We start from the raw sequence: 24,379 nt of genomic DNA on the forward strand, positions 1-24,379 counted from the left end.
AGAATTTTTTTCTTTCAAAAAGAAGATCAGAACAAGAGGCTCACCACGGTGTTGCCGGCGACGAGATCGGCGCGGGCGGTCGACGGCGGTGAAGACGGGAATGGGACGTGACAGGCCGCTAAACCTAGACAAATCTCGAGGAAAATGGAGCTTTGAGGTCGAGCTTCGAGAGGACAAAGCTTAACTAGTGTGGCTCGGGCATTTCATCGAACACCTCATGTGCATAGGAGGTGAGCTAGAGCACCACAAAGCCCTCCCCTCGCCGGCCAGAGAAAAACAGAGCACTGGAGTGCTCTGCTCGCGGGCAAGGGGTATATATAGGCACCTCATTGGTCCCGGTTCGTGGCATGAACCGGTACTAAATCCGGGCCTTCTGTCCCGGTTCATGCCAAGAACCGGGACAAATGGTTGTGGGCCAGGAGCGAGGACCATTAGTCCCGGTTCGTGGCTCGAACCGGGACAAATGGTTCCATACGAACCGGGACCAATGCCCACGAGGCCCCGGCCGGCCCCCTGGGCTCACGAACCGGGACGAATGCCCCCATTAGTCCCGGTTCGTGACTGAACCGGGGCTAATGTGAAAACTGCCCTGTGACCTATGCCCTGTTTTCTACTAGTGCCGGTTCGTGCGGCTAAGGCATTAGTCCCGGTTCACCTGAGCCCTTTAGTCCCGGTTTGAGACACGAACCGGGACTAAAGGGTGCGATGCCCATTAGTACCGGTTCGTGGCACCAACCGGTACTAAAGGTTAGACCTTTAGTCCCAGTTCGAGCCACCAACTGGTACTAATGGGGTTTGAGGCATTAGTACCGGTTCATGGCACGAACCGGTACTAAAGGTCCCATTTTCAAACTCTACCCCCCCCCCCCCCCCCGCCAGTGGATCGCCTTTTCAGTTTTGTAAAAAGCAAAATAAAATGATAAAAACTTCAAAAATTAATATCCTTCCAGATGTAGTTATGTTACTACATGTACTAGTTAGGAAAATTTAAAAACTTAAATTTGGACATGTTTTGTAAAAAGTGTAGGGAAAATGTAAAACGGCTATAACTTTTGCATACGATGTCAGAAAAAAACGTATAATATATCAAAATGTTCAGCACGAAAATCTGCATCTAATTTTGAGGGCCTACGGCCTGTTTGCAAATTTTCAGAATCCTCAAATTCTAAAAGGAAAAAAAGTTATGCTCAAATTTCATTTTTTTGAATTTTTGTTAAATCTGGTCAAACTACTTATTCAAGAAGTATTAGTGTTACTAAATAATTATTCAAGAATATTAGTATTACTAAATAATTATTTCAGTTTTTTGAATTTTGGTCAAATCTGGTCAAATAATGGTCAAACTAATTATTCAAGAATATTAGTGTTACTAAATAATTATTTCAGTTTTTTTGAATTTTGGTCAAATCTGGTCAAAGTGTGGTCAAACTATGGTCAAATTACTTATTCAATAAATATTAGTGTTACTGAATAATTATTTCAGTTTTTTTGAATTTTGATCAAATCTGGTCAAACTGTGGTCAAACAATGGTCAAACTAATTATTCAAGAAATATTAGTGTTACTAAATAATTATTTCAGTTTTTTGAATTTTGGTCAAATCTGGTCAAACTGTGGTCAAACTATGGTCAAACTACTTATTCAAGAAATATTAGCGTTACTAAATAATTATTGTTTTTTAAAAAAATAGTTTCAAACTCAAACAGTGAAATGTGTGACTTCATGCTCAAGCTAAATCCTGAGGGTTAATAGGATTGACATCTTACTATTGTCAGAAAAACAACAAGTGCAGACTTGGAAACGATGGAGAATAGAACCCGGAAGTTAAGCATTTCAAAAAAAATTCAAAAAAAAATTGAAAAAAAACTTATAAAATTTCCTTTAGTCCCGGTTGGTGTTAATCAACCGGGACTAAAGGTGGAGCTCCAGGCTGCGGCCACGTGGACGGCCTTTAGTCCCGGTTCGTGTAAGAACCGGGACTAAAGGGGGAGGCTTTAGTAACGACCCTTTAGTCCCGGTTCCAGAACCGGGACTAAAGGCCGTTATAAACCGGGACAAAAGGCCCTTTTTGTACTAGTGAGGGGGGAGGGTTTAGGGGGTAATTTAGGGTGTGTAAGCTAGCTAACAGAGAGAACTGTCCTCTCTTATTTCCGTGCTTGATTTACCAACGCTACTGTTATGCCTAAACATGGCTTAGATTAAAGTGAAGGCAACATGTGGTGCATGTCGAAAGTAATATTAATCCTAACTTGATCAAGTTTGGATTAGTACTACTTTCGACATGCACCACATGCTTGTTGCCTTCACTTCATTCCAATCCATGTTCATTTCACCCACTGATATATAATATCTTCATGCCCGCATCATGCATCATCATAATGACAAGTCCTACTAATCATCATCATACAACTTCTACTCGTTATTAATAACAAGTCATACGATCATCATCCTCATAGTCATCGAACCAACCCTACTTAATTGTTCTTAGCACATGATCATCAGTATTAGGTAGGACCTAAATACCCTCTTTAAGGTAAAATAACATAAAACAATATAGACCCCGACTCTCCATTATGGAGAATGGAGATCATCCTGTCTCCAATTTTTGCGCTTCGCTTCCTTTTGCTTCCAAGAACCTCCTTGCGACTGTCCATACATTTTTTCCATTCTTTGATTTTCATGTCTCCACTTCTTTTAGAAATCCGGTATGGACAGTTGAGATTCGTAGGTTGATCTGGTTGTATGTTCAAAACATCAAGCCTACCATTCTGATACATCAAATGAGGCACACAATCCTCTGGGATTATCTGTTGAAAAACATAGTAATAACTTCATAGTTAGCAATGATGTACTAGTTTTAGAAGTATGCAAAAGATGCACGGATGTCATAATAGTAAGAAATCTTACCAGGGTATCTCCATAGTAGTTACCGTAGTTCAACACGTGCACTAGTGGCACGTATTGACCATAATGTGGAGGAGTTTTACAATAGATATTGTAATTCTCAAGATCAGTATAAAATCCGACCAGATGAGTTTTCTCCTTATAAGTTAACTCAGAGCCATCGGTGTAGTAGGTTCTGTCTACCATGTTCCGCACATTGTTTGAACAATCAAAATAAGCTGTCAACTACTTTAAAATGAACAATATAAATTAGCTAATAACTATGTTTGAGAAACTCACATAGCGGTAGAATTGGAGGCGTATCAACAAGTACCCAAATGTCCATATTGTCTTGCTCGATGTCAGGATCACCAAGATCCATGGTGACATGCATACCCTCATCAAAACCATACATCTTGCAAATTGCTTCCCAATTTTTGCAACCAAAATGGGTTAAGCTCTCAGAATTATACAGATTTACTTCAAAATCTATATCGTGATGGGTCCTTAGGTGAATTTTCTTTGTTTCCATACTTTCATGGTCTTCAAAACCCATCCTCTCCAAGACATAGCGTCTTGCATGGCATGGGATAAGCTAGTCGAATTGTAAAAGATGAAAAGTACACGTTGAAATAGTTGAATTCGTGCTTAATTATGAAAAATAACACTTGTCGTCGTTGCGTACCGTTTCAACATCGAAGGTCTCCTCCAGCTTAATACTGAAGCGCCGATCTTCGTCCAGGTGAGGCCTGTCGCACTGACCTCGGTCGTCGTGGCACCAGTCGCACTCCTCCGGGAGACTTTCATCGTCCGAGTACGACATTTCCTATGTTCATAATTCAAATATTAAACGTCTACAATTAAATATATGTACTAAAAAACCCAAGTTAGATCATTATTATTCATCACGGGTTGACTATTGGTTTGTCGAATCTTTTCTTGAAAACTCTCAGCTCACGTGGTGTATACATTCGACCGTTGGTGATGGTCGCTCCTCCATTTGTCCCCGAGTGCATTACACCAAAATGTCTAGCACACGGGAACAAAGGAGAAGCGACCCCCACGACAACAGTCGGGATTCTTCGTCCTCTCATATATATATGGTGGAACTCTCCCTCACTGATTCCACTCTGACATTTGCGACCGTCGGTGATGGTAGCTCCTCCTTTCGTTCTCGAGTGCATTACACCAAATTGTCTAGCACACGGGAACGAAGGAGAAGCTACCCCCACGACAACAGTCGGGATTCTTCGTCCTCTCATATATGGTGGAGACTCGACAGACTTAAAGTCAACCCGAAATATCGTTTTATTATCTTTCTAAAAGAGGATTTGGCTGGTCTCACCTCGATGTCGGAGGGGGCGGTGATGGGGACGACGGCGGGGATGATGGAGGGGCCGGGGGCTCCTAGATTTCTGCGAAAACAAAAACCCTATAAGCTATCAACTAATCATATGCATACGCCTTGCATAGTGCTCTCCAATTTTAGCATTCAGGGTAGGAGTAGTTTTCCACTTTGAGCATTCAATAAGCAAAATCAAATCACAAAATAAAGTAGTATTCAAATTAGGATGCATTCAATTATAAGCAAAACTACATCATCTCCATGCGTCCGTACATCGTCGAATATTATCACTAATACACCTCGAATACTATCATACATATAGCATCGCTAGTACAGCTAGAACCGTAGCGCCCGACGGGTATCGGCGCGGGCGGTGGACACCCAAAGGGACCGAACCATCACAGGATCATAGCTCCAGTGAGATCCCTGAAGAACCTGCCAGGTATTGTCGAACCTGCCCTCCAACGCAACCATGTAGCGACGGACGTGTTGGTCCTCCTCGCTGACACGGTGACGTACCACCTCCGCGGTGTCCGGAAGCCTCAGCACCGTCACTGGCCCACGCGACCGCCACCAAACAAGGATCGGGTCAACGATGGGCTGGCTCCTCACCAACCTACGCCCACCGGAAGGTAGCACCTCCCAAAACCAGCCCGACGGAGCCCAGTCCCGGACATGGCCCCTCTGATCAAGCCGGCCTCCTCCGCCGAGTCGACAACGAGGATGCGGGACAGGCATCGTCGACGTCGATGCGGGAATAATTGCTTTAACTAAAAAAACAAACTAGTTCTATTAATTTCCTTGCTAAAAATAAACTACTTTTATAATAAAATAAACTAGTTTTGTTAAAACAACTAGTTCAACTACTAATTAAGCACTTACTATAAATAAAATAAAGTAGTACTTACTAAAAATAAACTACTTCTATATATAGTAAAATAAAGTAGTTTTATTAATTAATCAACTAGTTCAACTAAAAATAAACTAACTTTAAATGTACTAACAGTAGAACTAATAACCTAAAATGCACTAAATCAACTAACCTTAAATGTAACTTTTGCAACACAATTTTTTCCTCTCCTCTTCTAACCATAAACATTGAACAAAAATAAAACTATACAGCCTAAAAATGCTATGAACAAAAAACTATGAACAAAAAAAAACTATGAACACATACACATACATCCATCCATATACATGCATATCCATCCATCCATACATACATACATCCATATACATACATACATACAAAAACAGGGGCGGCGGCGTGGCGCAGGGGGGCGGCGGCAGCACACGGATCGGGATGGGAAGGGGCTCACTGGAGGCTCGAGGCTGGACGGCGACGAGGCCGGTGACGAGGACGACGACGAGGCCGGCGACGATGACGGCGACGAGGCCGTCGACGATGACGGCGACGAGGACGATGGGCTCGTGGGGAGGGGTTACGCGCGCGGCGAGGGCTCGGGGAGGAGCGGCTCGGGGGCGGCGACGGCGACGGCGAGGACGACGTCGACGGCGGGTCAGGGGCGGGGCGACGGCGTCGGGGCAGGGGCTCGGGGCGGCGACGACGACGACGACGAGGAACGGCCTGGCAGCGTCGCGGGGAATGGGAGCAGTTGGCGAAATTTTCACAAGTGCTACCTTATATAGCAAAACCAATGGTATCGGTTCGTGGCACCAACCGGTACCAATGCCCACCTATGATCCCGGTTAGTGCCACGAACCGGGACCAAAGGTCTCTTTTCGGCAGCCCAAAGGGCGGGAAACTGAGGCCTATGGTCCCGGTTGGTGGCACGAACCGGGACCATAGGTGGGCATTGGTACCGGTTGGTGCCACAAACCGGTATGAATGCCCACCTATGGTCCCGGTTGGTGGCATGAACCGGGACCATAGGCCTTATGTTGGCACGGTGCGGTGGGAAGTTTAGTCCCACCTCGCTAGTTGAGAGGGGCTCGGAGTGGTTTATAAGCTTTGCTTCCGCCACCCTCTCGAGCTCCTCTCTATTGCAGGCTTACGGGCCTAATCTCGACTTTGCCATGCCTGTTGGGCCTATTGGGCCTTTTGCGGTCCTGAATCATGGCCCATTGTAGGGTTTCTAGTCGTATTCAAGCCGTGGAGGTCTAGTAGGTGGCATTTTTTTCTTTTTTTATTTCTACCTAAAACTGAATACTTATAGTTTTTTAGTGATTTCTTTTTTGCTTTTAGGTCACAAAAATTATAAACTTTCTGTTAGTGCCATTAGTTGTAATTTTTTTTAAATGTATGTGAATCACTAGTTTTATGAATAAATTTACTATAAAAATAGATTTTTGAGTGATTCCATTTCCTGCTATTTAATATTAATATGTTTTATCATTATACTCAATTTGGTAATTTTAGGTTATTTTAAATATCTATTTTTATCAAAACCAGATTGTGTTAATTTTTTTGCTATTAATGTTTTGAACAAAAAATACTTTGTTAATATAAGTTTCATAAAGTTTATATAATTTTAGTTTCAAAAATACTAGAGGTTTATATAAGCTTTTTAGTTGATTCCTTTTGCTATTATAGTTTTATAAAAGCTTTTTAGTTGATTCTTTTTGCTATTGAAGAATATTATAGTTTTATTTTAGTTCATCATAACAGAATATTTTAATTGATTTTAGTTTTTTAGTTGATCATAACAAATATTATAGTTTTATGCATTTTATTATTTTTCATGCATTTACTGCTTTTTTGAGCTATAAGACCCGGAAATTGAAAAGCATTTCAAATGAACTCCGAAAAGGTTGAAAATTGGCATGGTATCATCATTTCACCCACATAGCATGTGCAAGAAAGTTGAGACGGTTACCGCAAAAACTAGATGCACTTCATGTACAAAACGGACAATCTCTTTCGAAGTATCAGGATTTCATACGGAAACTCGTCTGTTACAAAGGAATTTCATTTTTTTAAACTTATTTGAACTCCTGACTTTTTGTGTGTTCAAAATGCACCATTCAAAGCCACATCATCAATTTTCAATCCTTTCTAACTTCATTTGTTATTTTTCATGCATTTACTAATTATTTTGAGCTATAAGACCCTAAAATTGAAAAGCATTTCAAAATGAACTCTGAAAAGGTTGAAAGTTGGCATGGTATCATCATTTCATCCACATAGCATGTGCAAGAAAGTTGAGAGGGTCCCGGCAAAAGGTGGATGCACTTCGTGTACAAAACGGACAATCTCTTTCAAAGTATCACGATTTCATACGGAATCTCGTCTGTTACAAAGGGATTTCATTTTTTAAAACTTATTTGAATTCCTGACTTTTTGTGTGTTCAAAATGCACCATTCAAAGCCACATCATCAATTTTCAATCCTTACTGACTTCATTTGTTATTTTTCATGCATTTACTAATTATTTTGAGCTATAAGACCCTAAAATTGAAAAGCATTTCAAATGAACTCGGAAAAGGTTGAAAGTTGGCATGGTATCATCATTTCATCCACATAGCATGTGCAAGAAAGTTGAGAGGGTCCCAGCAAAAGGTGGATGCACTTCGTGTACAAAACGGACAATCTCTTTCAAAGTATCAGGATTTCATACGGAAACTCGTCTATTACAAAGGGATTTCATTTTTTAAAACTCATTTGAACTCCTGACTTTTGGTGTGTTCAAAATGAACCATTCAAAGCCACATCATCATTTTTCAATCCTTTCTGACTTCATTTGTTATTTTTCATGCATTTACTAATTATTTTGAGCTATAAGACCCTAAAATTGAAAAGCATTTCAAATGAACTCTGAAAAGGTTGAAAGTTGGCATGGTATCATCATTTCACCCACATAGCATGTGCTAAAAAGTTGAGAGGGTCCCGGCAAAAGGTGGATGCACTTCATGAACAAAATGGACAATCTCTTTCGAAGTATCAGGGTTTCGGACGAAAACTCATCTGTTACAAAGGGATTTCATTTTCTTGAACTTATTTGAACTCCAGACTTTTTGTGTGTTCAAAATGAACTATTCAAAGCAGAGACTGATTTTGAATGGTGCATATTCAACACACAAAATGTCTGTAAAGATCGCCAACCCCAACATAAAAAAATGATCATAGATGCGCCTATAGAGAGAATTCGACCTAAATTCATAATAAATTTCTATGAATTTCAGAGAAATTCACTCTATTTAGGTCAAATTCCCTATATAAGGGCATCTATTTTCATTTTGAGAGGAGCTCAACAAGGCAGAGAGGGACGGGCTTATAAACCGGTGTGAGCGCCCTTCGGTTGGCGAGGTGGGACTAAACTCTGACCGCAACGAGGACCAACCCTTTAGTCCCGGTTTGTGGCATAAACCGGGACTAATGGTCATGGGCCAGGGGCGAGTCGCATTGGTCCCGGTTCGTGCGTGGAACCGGGACCAAAAGGTCCAGACGAACCGGGACCAGTGGCCCACGTGGCCCGGCCGGCCCCCCAGGCTCACGAACCGGGACTAATGCACCCCATGGGTCCCAGTTCGTGCAGAACCGGGACTAATGGGCTGGCCAGGCCCGAACGAAAGCCTTGTTTTCTACTAGTGATGCGGCATTCAATGGATCAGACGAGAAGCAAAGGCCCGGCCCGGGAGATGGGGTAACTCCCGTGCTTCAGTGGGTGTGCATAATAAGACGAGATGGCTTCAGCAGAAACGGAGATTAACAGGCTAGTGTATCGACACTATACTTGATCAGGAGTCTTTTGTTTATTTGGTTACGACTGAACACTATACTTCATCTATTTTATTTGCCGTATTAGCATGTCGGAGGTTTCGGTGGATAGTTCTGGTTTGGGATGTTCTAGGGCCAGGGATCATGGGAGATACAGGTTCATCTATGATAAATGATGATTTTAATCATTTCAGGGTTCCTTGATTGCCTGCCATGCATTTACAGCTCAAAAAAAATGATTGCCTGCCATGCATTTACTGCCGGGGTGACAACCATTTAAAGGAATGTCGGCAACATGTGGGAATTGTATCATATATGTAACTTGATTAATTTGTCAAGAGATTATCATGGTTAATGTGATTGTTGATGTTTTTGTGTGTGCAGTCAGTCTTTGTCAGAACTCGGGAGATTATCATGGTTAGATATTGCGGAAAACCTTGATTAATTTGTAATGCTGGAGGTGAAATTGAACTCACCCGCTTTGTTTATTGCTTGACGAACCATGAGACTATAACACAAAGCTGTTTGCGCTGTAGGTGAACCAGGCAGCAGATACTAGAACATACATTGATGAGCTTGATGGAAAACTAATTACTAGCTATTACATGGAGGACCGTGCTGAAATGAAACATTACTGGGAACTGATTGCCGTTCGACGATCTGAAAATGGGTCACAGCAAAATGAGTAAGACGACGAGGATGATTGCTCGGGGTGAGTTTCAGTGGTTGTGGACGAAGAGCACGGCGATGACGACTAGATTGTTAAGGCACATGATGACTATGTTCTTCAGCCAAGCATGGTTGTCTTCAAGAAGTGACACGTGGTGGTGGTAGACCGTGGAGTGCAAGATCAGGTGTCGGACTTACAGACCGTGGAGTGCAAGAGGTGGTGGTAGACCGTGGACTGAATATACTTTTCCTCCCACTTACAGAACATGCATCCTCCTACATGCAACGAATTTTTGTTAGCCGGGATGAGTACATGGGATGGATTGAAAAATCGATGATGAACTTACACCATGACATGCAGCCATCCATAAGCACCGGCCTCGCTCGTGGCTTTCACACTGATGGAGGTGGTGTGGTGTGGCGCTGCGCTGGGACATGTATGAACACATGCTTGTGAACTCCGGCCAGACTCTGAGGAATGAACAGTGAGCACGAACAAGAATGGTTGGGCAGCAGAAACAAGCAAGCTGGAGGTTTAAAACGAGTGAGGGGAGCGTGGTGCAGATAGCCACTTTGACTGACATGTACTCAATGCAAGTCTCGATTCAATGCATGACGATGCCTTGTGGGCCATCTGCTGGCAAGGTCAGAGATAATAAGCAAGCTATACAACTTGTATACAGTCAATGAAATTCATTATACAGGCTCGATGTATTTGAATGGCACGAATCACGTGGAAGCGGGCGGCCGTGATTACGACCTCGCGTGGCTGCATGTCTACTCATGATTTATAGCTACTACATGCATGTAAATAATTGTGTGCTTGCATCCTCTCCACTTCCTGAAGGAAAATGTCTTAATAATTCGTTGAATTTTCTCACCGTCTGATGAATTCCAGCCGAGCCGGGGAGATGCAGCACGCTAGTGCCTTACAAACGGCAAATGTATACGCAACGCTATTGTTGCATCGGCGGGACGGGGACATGTGTATATGTGGCCAGCTGCTTCAGCGTATCGGAGCTGCTGATCGACGTCGAGGGAATAGGCATCTATTTTGTTTTTGCGACATGCCGACGCCGTGACAAACTGATGGTGCTTTTACGATATTCAAAGGGCTGCCCTCCTCTCGGGCCGCTATCCTCGCGAGATCTAGTAGATGCCGCACTCATTGTCTCTTAGGCTGGTTGTAATACGAGTATTATAGCTAGTATCATGCATGTCAACTAGACAAATTTGATGAGGTGTCATAGAAATAAATGAAGAAAGAAAGGTTTGAGTATCATATCATGATACCGTATCATAATAAATGTCATGCTAGTATGTGTCATGTATGACAATAAATAAAGTACTACATGATACTAATATATGATATTATGCATTAAGGAGGTAGTATCATACACTACTATCATATACATGATACTAGTATATGATACTCCCCATTACAACCAACCTTATAGTGGATATAAAAGTCATTCGGGTTGGTTGCTTGTCCCACCTTAATGATACTCATAAGGATATGTGTTTCTCTCGGGTTGCTCTCACGAGATCTAATGAGATCTAAATATGCCCCACTCCACGTCTCTTTGTAGTGGACTTAAAAGTCATTGTGGTTGGTTGCCTGTCCCATCTTAATAATACTCATAGAGATATGTGTTTCTCTCGGGTCGCTCTCATGAGATCTAATACATGTCCCACTTAGTGTTTCATTCTAGTGGACTTAAAAGTCACTGTGGTTGGTTGCTTTTCCCATCTTAATGATACTCATAGGAATATGCGTTTTTCTCGGGTCGCTCTCATGAGATCTAATGAGATATAATATATGCCCCACTTAGTGTTTCTTTCTAGTGGATTTAAAAGTCATTGTGGTTGGTTGCTTGCCCCATCTTAATGATACTCATAAGGATATGTGTTTCTCTCTGGTCGCTCTCATGAGATCTAATACATGTCCCACTTTAGTGTTTCTTTCTAGTGGACTTAAAAGTCACTGTGGTTGGTTGCTTGTCCCATCTTAATGATACTCATAGGAATATGTGTTTTTCTCGGGTCGCTCTCATGAGATCTAATGAGATATAATATATGCCCCACTTAGTGTTTCTTTCTAGTGAATTTAAAAGTCATTGTGGTTGGTTGCTTGTCCCATCTTAATGATACTCATAGGGATATGTGTTTCTCTCGGGTCGCTCTCCTCGTGAGATATAATGAGATCTAATAGATGCCCCACTTAGTGTTTCTTTCTAGTGAAGGAAATATGCCCTAGAGGCAATAATAAAGTTATTATTTATTTCCTTATATCATGATAAATGTTTATTATTCATGCTAGAATTGTATTGACCAGAAACTTAGTACATGTGTGAATACATAGACAAAACAGAGTGTCCCTAGTATGCCTCTACTTGACTAGCTTGTTTATCAAAGATGGTTATGTTTCCTGACCATAGACATGTGTTGTCAATTGATGAACGTGATCACATCATTAGGAGAATGATGTGATGGACAAGACCTATCCGTTCTCTTAGCATAATGATCATTTAGTTTTATTGCTATTGCTTTCTTCATGACTTATACATGTTCCTCGGACTATGAGATTATGCAAGTCCCGAATACCGGAGGAACACTTAGTGTGCTATCAAACATCACAATGTAACTGGGTGATTATAAAGATGCTCTACAGGTGTCTCCGAAGGTGTTTGTTGAGTTGGCGTAGATCGAGATTAGGATTTGTCACTCCATGTATCGGAGAGGTATCTTTCGGCCCTCTCGGTAATGCACATCACTATAAGCCTTGCAAGCAATGTGACTAATGAGTTAGTTACGGGATGATGCATTACAGAACGAGTAAAAAGACATGTCGGTAACAAGATTGAACTAGGTATGGTGATACCTATGATCGAATCTCGGGCAAGTAACATACCGATGACAAAGGGAACAACGTATGTTGTTATGTTGTTTGACCGACAAAGATCTTCGCAGAATATGTAGGAGCCAATATGAACATCCAGGTTCTGCTATTGATTATTGACTGGAGATGTGTCTCGGTCATGTCTACATAGGGTGTGTTTGGTTCATAGGATATCCTCCACGGGACAGGGATAGCCAGTTTAAAAGGGGATGCCAGGTGTTTGGTTCACTAGAGAGGCTGGATAGCCGGGATAAGGGCAGCCAAGATTCGTAGGATATTCCCTCAAAACTCGGTTCCGCACATCCGTGGAAATCTCGCGGATATGGGCATCCTCCTTCACTGCTCCGAATCGTTACGCAAGTCCCACCTTCTCTGAACAGAAAGCCCACCCCTGTCCCTCTCTCTCGCATCTTCCCCTATCTCTCGCATCGGGATCGCTTGAAGGATGGCAACTGCACGAGAGCACAGCGGCGGCGGGTCGACGGCAGAATACCTCGGCTTACCGGAATCGAAAAGAGGCGCCGAGGAGACAGAAAGATCTGGATAAAGCTGTCGGACACGAGGAAGAAGAAGAATGGGGCGAGGCTGTGGTGGATGATAGGAGGTGCCGGAGACGAGCTCACCTCGTCGACGCGCACCTCCGGGCAAAGGGAATCGTCCCGAGACGGCCAGCTGGAGCGGGACGACGAAGTAGAAGCCGCGGCTGATCTATGGCGTGCGGCTGCAGTGAAGCCATAGCAAACGGCGGCCGCGGAAAATCCAGCGTGTGTGGTGATGGTGACGGAGCTATGTCGTGCTGGCGGGGGCTGATCTATGGCGTGCTGGCTGGGGCTGATCTACGGCGTGCAGCGGTGGGGCTAGCTTCCGTGCGTATGTGCGTGTGTTGTTCATAGATGCCTGTGTGCGTGAGGCCGGTAGGTTGTGCTTTGTTTACAGGTAAACGCACTTGCGATCAGCTACCGCTTAATCCCTCACGCGAATAAAAATGGGTGAACACGAGTATTCATCCCTCTAACCAAACAAACAAAAGGCTATCTTTATCCACTAAACATCCCACACAACCAAACAAAAGATATGGCTATCCCTATCTAGGTGGTTGGGGATACCCATAACCACTCAAACATATCCGTCAACCAAACACACCCATAGTTCTCGAATCCGTAGGGTCCGCACGCTTAACGTTCGATGACGATTTGTATTATGAGTAATGTGATTTGATAACTGAATTTTGTTCGGAGTCCCGGATGAGATCACAGACATGACGAGGAGTCTCGAAATGGTCGAGAGGTAAAGATTCATATATTGGAAGGTTATATTCGGACATCGGAATGGTTCCGAGTGATTCAGATATTTTACCGGAGTACCGGAGGGTTACCGGAACCCCCTGGGAGAAGTATTGGGCCTATTGGGCCATATTGGAGGAGAGGAGAAAGGCCATGTGAGAGAGGCGCCCCCCTTGCCCAAACGGAATTGGACTAGGGGAGGGGGTCGGCCCCCCTCTTTCCCTCTCCCTCTCTCTCCCTTCCCCTTTTCCCTCTCCGGTGGAAGGAAGGAGGGGGGGCCGAATCCTACTTGGACTAGGAGTCCAAGTAGGACTCCCCCCCTTATGGCGCGCCCCCCTTGGCCGGCCACCTCCTTCTCCCCCCTTTATATACGTGGGAGGGGGGCACCCCAAAGGGACACCAAGTCTTCTCTTAGCCGTGTGCGGTGCCCCCCTCCACAGTTACACACCTCGGTCATATCGTCGTAGAGCTTAGGCGAAGCCCTGCGCGAGTAACTTCATCATCATCGTCACCACACCGTCGTGCTGACGAAACTCTCCCTCGTCCTCAACTGGATCAAGAGCTCGAGGGACGTCATCGTGCTGAACGTGTGCTGAACACGGAAGTGCCGTACGTTCGGTGCTTGGATCGGTTGGATCATGAAGACGTTCGACTACATCAACCGCGTTACTAAACGCTTCCATTTTCGGTCTACGAAGGTACGTTGACACACTCTCCCCGCTCGTTGCTATGCTTCTCCTAGATAGATCTTGCGTGATCGTAGGAAATTTTTGAATTACTACGTTCCCCATCAGTGGCATCCGAGCCAGGTCTATGCGTAGATGTTATATGCACGAGTAGAACACAAAGAGTTGTGGGCGATAGTAGTCATACTGCTTACCAGCAACGTCTTACTTTGATTCGACGGTATTGTTGGATGAAGCGGCCCGGACCGACATTACATGACCATGTTCATGAGACTGGTTCTACCGACGTGCTTCGCACACAGGTGGCTGGCGGGTGTCTGTTTCTCCAACTTTAGTTGAATCAAGTTTGACTACGCCCGGTCCTTGTTGAAGGTTAAAACAGCACACTTGACGAAAAATCATTGTGGTTATTGATGCGTAGGTAAGAACCGTTCTTTGTAAGCCCGTAGCAGCCACGTAAAACTTGCAACAACAAAGTAGAGGACGTCTAACTTGTTTTTGCAGGGCATGTTGTGATGTGATATGGTCAAGACGTGATGAGATATACATTGTTGTATGAGATGATCATGTTTTGTAACCGTTATCGGCAACTGGCAGGAGCCTTGTGGTTGTCGCTTTATTGTATGAAATGCAATCGCCATGTAATTGCTTTACGTTATCACTAAGCGGTAGCGATAGTCGTAGAAGCAATAGTTGGTGAGACAACTACGATGCTACGATGGAGATCAAGGTGTCAAGCCAGTGACGATGGAGATCATGACGGTGCTTTGGAGATGGAGATCAAAGGCACAAGATGATGATGGCCATATCAAGTCACATATTTTAATTGCATGTGATGTTTATCTTTTATGCATCTTATTTTGCTTAGTACGGCGGTAGCATTATAAGATGATCCCTCACTAAATTTCAAGGTATAAGTGTTCTCCCTGAGTATGCACCGTTGCTACAGTTCGTCGTGCCGAGACACCACGTGATGATCGGGTGTGATAAGCTCTACATTCACATACAAAGGGTGCAAGCCCGTTTTGCACACGCAGAATACTTGGGTTAAACTTGACGAGCCTAGCATATGCAGATATGGCCTCGGAACACTGAGACCGAAAGGTCGAACGTGAATCATATAGTAGATATGATCAACATAGTGATGTTCACCATTGAAAACTACTCCATCTCACGTGATGATCGGACATGGTTTAGTTGATATGGATCACGTGATCATTTAGATGACTAGAGGGATGTCTATCTAAGTGGGAGTTCTTAAGTAATATGATTAACTGAACTTTAATTTATCATGAACTTAGTACCTGATAGTTTTTGCATGTCTATGTTGTTGTAGATCAATGGCATGTGCTACCGTTCCTTTGAATTTAATGCGTTCCTAGAGAAAGCTAAGTTGAAAGATGATGGTAGCAATTACACGGACTGGGTCCGTAACTTGAGGATTATCCTCATTGCTGCATAGAAGAATTACGTCCTGTAAGCACCGCTAGGTGCAAGACCTGCTGCAGGAGTTGCTGCTGACGTTCTGAACGTCTGGCAGAGCAAAGCTGATGACTACTCGATAGTTCAGTGTGCCATGCTTTACGGCTTAGAATCGGGACTTCAAAGACGTTTTGAATGTCATGGAGCATATGAGATGTCCCAAGAGTTGAAGTTAATATTTCAAGAAAATGCCTGAATTGAGAGATATGAAGTCTCCAATAAGTTATAGCTGCAAGATGGAGGAGAATAGTTCTGTTAGTGAACATATACTCAGAATGTCTGGGTACCACAACCACTTGACTCAACTGGGAGTTAATCTTCTTGATGATAGTGTCATTGACAGAGTTCTTCAATCACTGCTACCAAACTATAAAAGCTTCGTGATGAACTATAATATGCAAGGGATGGATAAGGCAATTCCCGAGCTCTTCACGATGCTAAAGGCTGCGGTGGTAGAAATCAAGAAGGAGCATCAAGTGTTGATGGTTAACAAGACCACTAGTTTCAAGCAAAAAGGCAAAGGGAAGAAGAGGAACTTCAAGAAGAACAGCAAGCAAGTTGCTGCTCAAGTGAAGAACTGGACCTAAGCCTGAGACTGAGTGCTTCTACTGCAAAGGGACTGGTCACTGGAAGCGGAACTGCCCCAAGTATTTGGCGGATAAGAAGGATGGCAAAGTGAAAGGTATATTTGATATACATGTTATTGATGTGTACCTTACTAATGCTCATAGTAGCACCTGGGTATTTGATACTGGTTCTGTTGCTCATATTTGCAACTCAAAAGAGGGGCTACGGATTAAGAGAAGATTGGCTAAGGACGAGGTGACGATGCGTGCGGGAAATGGTTCCAAAGTCGATGTGATCGCCGTCAGCACGCTACCTCTACATCTACCTTCGGGGTTAGTTTTAGACCTGAATAATTGTTATTTGGTGCCAGCGTTAAGCATGAACATTATATCTGGATCTTGTTTGATGCGCGACGGTTATTCATTTAAATCAAAGAATAAAGGTTGTTCTATTTATATGAGTAATATCTTTTATGGTCATGCACCCTTGATGAGTGGTCTATTTTTACTGAATCTCGATCGTAGTGATACACATGCTCATAATATTGAAGACAAAAGATGCAAAGTTAATAATGATAGTGCAACTTATTTGTGGCACTGCCGTTTAGGTCATATTGGTATAAAGCGCATGAAGAAACTCCATGCTAATGGGCTTTTGGAATCACTTGATGCTTGCGAACCATGCCTCATGGGCAAGATGACTAAGACTCCGTTCTCCGGAACAATGGAAATAATACATACTGATGTATGCGGTCCGATGAGTGTTGAGGCTCGCGGCGGGTATCGTTATTTTCTGACCTTCACAGATGATTTGAGCAGATATGGGTATATCTACTTGATGAAACATAAGTCTGAAACATTGGAAAAGTTCAAAGAATTTCAGAGTGAAGTGGAAAATCATCGTAACAAGAAAATAAAGTTTCTACGATCTCATCGTGGAAGTGAATATTTGAGTTATGAGTTTGGTCTTCATTTGAAACAATGTGGAATAGTTTCGCAACTCACGCCACCTGGAACACCACAGCATAATGGTGTGTCCGAACGTCGTAACCGTACTTTATTAGATATGGTGCGATCTATGATGTCTCTTACCAATTTACCACTATCGTTTTGGGGTTATGCTTTAGAGACGACTGCATTCACATTAAATAGGGCACCATCTAAATCCGTTGAGAAGACACCATATGAACTGTGGTTTGGCAAGAAACCTAAGTTGTCATTTCTTAAAGTTTGGGGTTGCGATGCTTATGTGAAAAAGTTTCAACCTGATAAGCTCGAACCCAAATCAGAGAAATGTGTCTTCATAGGATACCCAAAGAAGACTGTTGGGTACACCTTCTATCACAGATCTGAAGGCAAGATATTCGTTGCTAAGAATGGATCCTTTCTAGAGAAGGAGTTTCTCTCGAAAGAAGTGAGTGGGAGGAAAGTAGATCTTGATTAGATAATTGTACCTTCTCTCGAATTGGAAAGTAGTTCATCATAGAAATCAGTTCCAGTGATTCCTACACAAATTAGTGAGGAAGTTAATGATGATGATCATGAAGCTTCGGATCAAGTTACTACCGAACTTCCTAGGTCAACCAGAGTAAGGTCCGCACCAGAGTGGTACGGTAATCCTGTTCTGGGGGTCATATTACTTGACCATGACGAACCTATGAACTATGAGGAAGCGATGATGAGCCCAGATTCCGCGAAATGGCTTCAGGCCATGAAATCTGAGATGGGATCCATGTAGGAGAACAAAGTGTGGACTTTGGTTGACTTGCCCGATGATCGGCAAGCCATAGAGAATAAATGGATCTTCAAGAAGAAGACTGACGCTGACGGTAATGTTACTGTCTATAAAGCTCGACTTGGTGAAAAAGTTTTTGACAAGTTCAAGGAGTTGACTACGATGAGACCTTCTCACCCGTAGCGATGCTTAAGTCTGTCTGAATCATGTTGGCAATTGCCGCATTTTATGATTATGAAATTTGGCAAATGGATGTCAAAACTGCATTCCTTAATGGATTTCTTAAAGAAGAGTTGTATATGATGCAACCAGAAGGTTTTGTCGATCCTAAAGGTGCTAACAAAGTGTGCAAGCTCCAGCAAACCATTTATGGACTGGTGCAAGCCTCTCGGAGTTGGAATATACGCTTTGATAGTGTGATCAAAGCATATGGTTTTATACAGACTTTTGGAGAAGCCTGTATTCACAAGAAAGTGAGTGGCAGCTCTGTAGCATTTCTAATATTATATGTAGATGATATATTGTTGATTGGAAATAATACAGAATTTCTGGATAGCATAAAAGGATACTTGAATAAGAATTTTTCAATGAAAGACCTCGGTGAAGCTGCTTATATATTGGGCATCAAGATCTATAGAGATAGATCAAAACGCTTAATTGGACTTTCTCAAAGCGCATACCTTGATAAAGTTTTGAAGAAGTTCAAAATGGATCAGACAAAGAAAGGGTTCTTGCCTGTGTTACAAGGTGTGAAGTTGAGTCAGACTCAATGCCCGATGACTGCAGAAGAAAGAGAGAAAATGAAAGTCATTCCCTATGCCTCAACCATAGGTTCTATCATGTATGCAATGCTGTGTACTAGACCTGATGTGTGCCTTGCTATAAGTTTACCAGGGAGGTACCAAAGTAATCCAGGAGAGGATCACTGGACAGTGGTCAAGAACATCCTGAAATACCTGAAAAGGACTAAGGATATGTTTCTCGTTTATGAAGGTGACAAAGAGCTCGTCATAAACGGTTACGTCGATGCAAGTTTTGACACTGATCCGGACGACTCCAAGTCGCAAACCGGATACGTATTTATATTGAATGGTGGAGCTGTCAGTTGGTGCAGTTCCAAGCAGACCGTCGTGGCGGGATCTACGTGTGAAGCGGAGTACATAGCTGCTTCGGAAGCAGCAAATAAAGGAGTCTGGATGAAAGAGTTCATATCCGATTTAGGTGTAATACCTAGTGCATTGCTGAAGGAATACCTAGTCCAAGGAAAATCTTTCGTGACAATACTGGAGCAATTGCCTTGGTGAAGGAATCCAGATTTCACAAGAGAACCAAGCACATCAAGAGACACTTCAATTCCATCCGCAATCTAGTCAAGGAGGGAGACGTAGAAGTTTGCAAAATACATACGGATCTGAATGTTGCAGACCCGTTGACTAAGGCTCTTCCACGAGCAAAACATGATCAGCACCAAGACTCCATGGGTGTTAGAATCATTACTGTGATCTAGATTATTGACTCTAGTGCAAGTGGGAGACTGAAGGGAATATGCCCTAGAGGCAATAATAAAGTTATTATTTATTTCCTTATATCATGATAAATGTTTATTATTCATGCTAGAATTGTATTAAACGGAAACTTAGTACATGTGTGAATACATAGACAAAACAGAGTGTCCCAAGTATGCCTCTACTTGACTAGCTTGTTTATCAAAGATGGTTATGTTTCCTGACCATAGACATGTGTTGTCAATTGATGAACGTGATCACATCATTAGGAGAATGATGTGATGGACAAGACCCATCCGTTAGCTTACCATAATGATCGTTTAGTTTTATTGCTATTGCTTTCTTCATGACTTATACATGTTCCTCAGACTATGACATTATGCAACTCCCGAATATACTGGCGACTTAACGTCCAAAGCCAGGTCGGGTTAATAAACACTGGGTAATTTCATATATGAACCATACGGCATCATAGCCCTCATCGGTTTTCAACCATGTATTAACATGTCACAAAAGATGAACCTCAAAAACTTTCAAATATAAATCAAAAGATAAAAACAAGGCTTTTCATTGGCTGCCAGGCCTAAAAATCAAGTGCTTTCATCGGGCTGCACAGCCGCTGAGTTAAACCTTCATGCAAACCTTATAAGCCAGACCTCCGCTGAGTTAAACCTTCATGCAAACCTTATAAGCCAGACCTCACATGACCAATCGTCGTTTTATCTTTGACAAGTTCGGGTCTGTATAAGATTGACTTGTCAAAAGTATGGCGGGTCATTCCAGGATTACCTGGGCGGAGTGGCAGACTTGAAAAGGCAGGATAACCCGGGGTTTTAGGTGAATACACCTGGCTTCCAAGTCTGGCTTTTAAGCCTATTACAAGGTTCATAAAAATTCTTGTCCGTTCAACAAAGAGCCCCCAAGTAATATTTCATTCCAGGCGTACAAGCCGGATCAATAGGGTAATCATAGCTATGCTCAATGAGCAGGAAGCCCCCAAGTATTTTGTAATTATGGAGTGCAAGCCAGATCAAAAGGGTAGTCATAGCTATGCTCGATGAACAGGAAGCCCCCAAGTGACTATAATAAGATAAGCCTATGAGGCAGGATACCCATGTTTGAACTGCGCATCATGGCAGCAAGTTCTCTTTGGCAACCTTTAATTTTTCTGAAAACTCGATCTTGCGAGAGATTAATTCTTTTTGAACCGGAAATTCTTAAACCGGATATTGAGAGCTTCAAAGCTTGGTGAAAGACAGATTTCCCTTGAACCGGATTTTAAACCGGTATTCTTCATTTTGAGCCGGAAATTTTCTGACGGCCTTTAAATTTTCATCAATATAGCAGTAGCCTCTGGGACCAGGTTATCTTCCCTCCAATGACCCGGAGTTCTTGAATCTGATGAAACTGGCAAAATTTGCTGAGTCATGTCATTGTAGCCCCGGAGTCTTAAGACGACTCGAGGAGTTGTCTTGAGATTCTCCATACTTGACCGTAATATAAACTAGTAATCCGGCCAGTGGTTCATCCCAGCTGGTTGTTGATGTTAAACAAACTTCACTGCCGGCGACCTGTGCGCCTGCTCATTGAGCCATCCGGTTCAAACGGAGACTGATGATATATGATAATTTGCTCCAGAGTTGTCGGAAGAAAAATCCAGGCCACCAGAGCAGTGACTTGCTTGCATTCAATAAGCAGCTCTATAGACAGGTGCATCTCTAGTGTGTTGATGTCGACCAGACCGCGGGGGCGGACGGTAAAGACGACCGCGGCATCATAAGCAGCACGGACGCGGTGAGTCGTGGCGTTTTAAGCCGGTGCGGACAGATGAGTTAACCCCATCGTGTTGATGTAGATTGGGCCGCACAAACGGCGGTTTGTACATACATTCATTGAGCATTATGGCATGGTCAGGTGCTAGCGCATGACAATAGTGGCGCAAGCTATATATCCATGACACGACCATCGCTCTTGTAGTGAACCATTGTCCTGCATAAACAATATCGCAAGCCGGAGTAATTGTTCTTAAAGAATAAAAAATGTATCAATAAAAATTGACTGGATGGATTCACTTGATTCGTCCGGACGACTGATGAGTCGTATATAACATCCATTGATCACCTCCAGCAATTTCAGCAGTGATTTAACCACCCTCTTGAGCCCACAGTGGAGGTGGCAAGCCGTAGCGGCGAAAACGGCTTGAGGCGAGACCGCGGATGATGAAGCAGAGGCGGCTCGCACCAGACGCGCGGCAGCTCGGAATAAGGCCGACCGGGTCATGTTTTTTTTTAAGCCGCACATGACTCTTCCAACCAGCCCCTCTTATCCTTTCCTTCAGTCAGCAGGGGATCATGCAGGAGCAGAGACGAAGCCAACCGACGACGGGGCGGCTCAAGGGAGCAACACGGCTGGGCGCGGCGAGGTGAAGAGAGGCCGCAGCCGCGGCTTAAGCGGGCGGCGCTCATGGGTCGGGACGGCGGAAAGGCGCCGGACCACAGCGGAAGCAGCAGATGCTCTGGGCCGCAGCTGCGGTAGTGCCTTTTGGAGGCGGCTGGTGATACGTCTCCAACGTATCTATAATTTATGAAGTATTCATGCCATGTTTACAATAGTTTTATATGATTTTGGTATGATTTGATTAGAACTGACCCGGACTGACGCTGTTTTCAGCAGAGCTACCGTGGTGTTGTTTTTGTGCAGAAATAAAAGTTCTCAGAATGCAATGAAAATCAATGGAGAATTTTTCTGGAAAATATGAAAAATACTGGAACAAAAAACTACCGGAGGGGAGTCTCGGGGGGCCCACGAGGGTGGGGGCGTGCCCACCCCCTGGGCGCGCCCCTGTGCCTCGTTGACTCCTCGAGAGCCCCCCTGACGTGAAATCAACGCCAACCTCTCCTATAAATACAGAAACCTTCGGGAAATAACCTAGATCGAAAGTTCCGCCGCCGCAAGCCTCTGTAGCCACCGAAAGTCACCGAAGGCCATGGAGAAGGATCCCGGAGGGGCCATCATCACCGGAGGCCATGGAGGAGGAAGCATAAGGGGGAGAACCTCTCCTCCTCTCTCTCTCTCTCTGTGGCGCCGGAGTGCCATCGAGAGGGGAATCATCGCCGCGGTGATCATCTTCATCAACATCACTATCATCATCACCATCCTCATCTATTTTACGCGGTCCACTCTCCCGCACCCCGCTGTAATCCCTACTTGAACATGGTGCTTTATGCCACATATTATGATCCAATGATGTGTTGCCATCCTATGATGTTTTGAGTAGATATCCTTTATCTTTGGGTTGATTTACGATATAGATTGGTATGAGTTGTATGTTTTATTTTGGTGCTGTCCTATTGTGCCCTCCGTGTCGTGCAAGCGTGAGGGATTCCCGCTGTAGGGTGTTGCAATACGTTCATGATTCGCTTATAGTGGGTTGCTTGAGTGACAGAAGCATAAACCCGAGTAAGGGGGTTGTGGCGTATGGGATAAAGGGGACTTGATGCTTTAATGCTATTGTTGGGTTTTACCTTAATGATCTTTAGTAGTTGCGGATGCTTGCTAGAGTTCCAATCATAAGTGCATATGATCCAAGAAGAGAAATTATGTTAGCTTATGCCTCTCCCTCATATGAAATTGCAATGACGACTACCGGTCTTGTTAACGATTGCCTAGGATAATTCCGCACACCGATCCATCATTATTCCACACTCTCTATTTATAATATTTAGTAATATATTCTAACTTTATGATAACAGCACCTACTTTTATATTTTAGCTCTCTGATATCATGCAAAGTTATCCTCTTCATACCCACAACATAGTTTTATTTCTCGTTTCTAGTTGGAAGCAAACGTTCGGTGTACGTAGAGTCGTATCAGTGGCAGATAGGACTTGAGAGAATATTGATCTTACCTTTAGCTCCTTGTGGGTTCGACACTCCATACTTATCACTTCCACCATTGGGAATTGCTACGATGATTCCCTACACTTGGGGATTATCAGCCGGCGACTTAGCGGAGCAAAGCGGGTTGCAGAGACGGCGACCAGCACGGCGGCGCGGGAGGCGGTCGACCCAGCATGCGCGTACGTCAGTACGAGACGCGGATGCGCTGGAGCGGGCGATTGCACCACAGTGCGGCGGAGCTAGTGGGAGGCCGGTGGTGGAGACAGCAGCGAGCCGGCGATGTGCGGAGCGGGGCGGCCGTGGCAGCCTTGATGCTCAGGCGAAGTAGCGGGGCGGCTCGTGGCCGGCCATGACCGGAAGCAACCCGGCGGGGGCTCGGAGTCAGCTAACGGGCGGCTCGGGCGCAGAGACCAGCGGAGGCAACCAGCATAGGCAAGGCAGGTCGGGTCGCGCGCGGCGGATACAGGCCAAGGTGAAGGCTCATGGCAGCTCAATGGCAGAGACCCGCAGAAGCAGAGGCGGAACAGAGGGCCGGCAAGGCAAAAAACGAATCCTCCTCCGGGTCGTTGACCCTCTTTTTTTAACCCACGTTTGTAGCTTAAGAGGCAGACCGGCGGCTGTTAGCGATGTGTGATACGTCTCCAACGTATCTATAATTTTTGATTGTTCCATGCTATTATATTATCTGTCTTGGATGTTTAATGGGCTTTATTATGCACTTTTATATTATTTTTGGGACTAACCTATT

The sequence above is a fragment of the Aegilops tauschii genome, chromosome 2, assembly GCF_002575655.3.
Source record: "Aegilops tauschii subsp. strangulata cultivar AL8/78 chromosome 2, Aet v6.0, whole genome shotgun sequence".
In the NCBI taxonomy this organism is placed as follows: Eukaryota; Viridiplantae; Streptophyta; class Magnoliopsida; order Poales; family Poaceae; genus Aegilops; species Aegilops tauschii.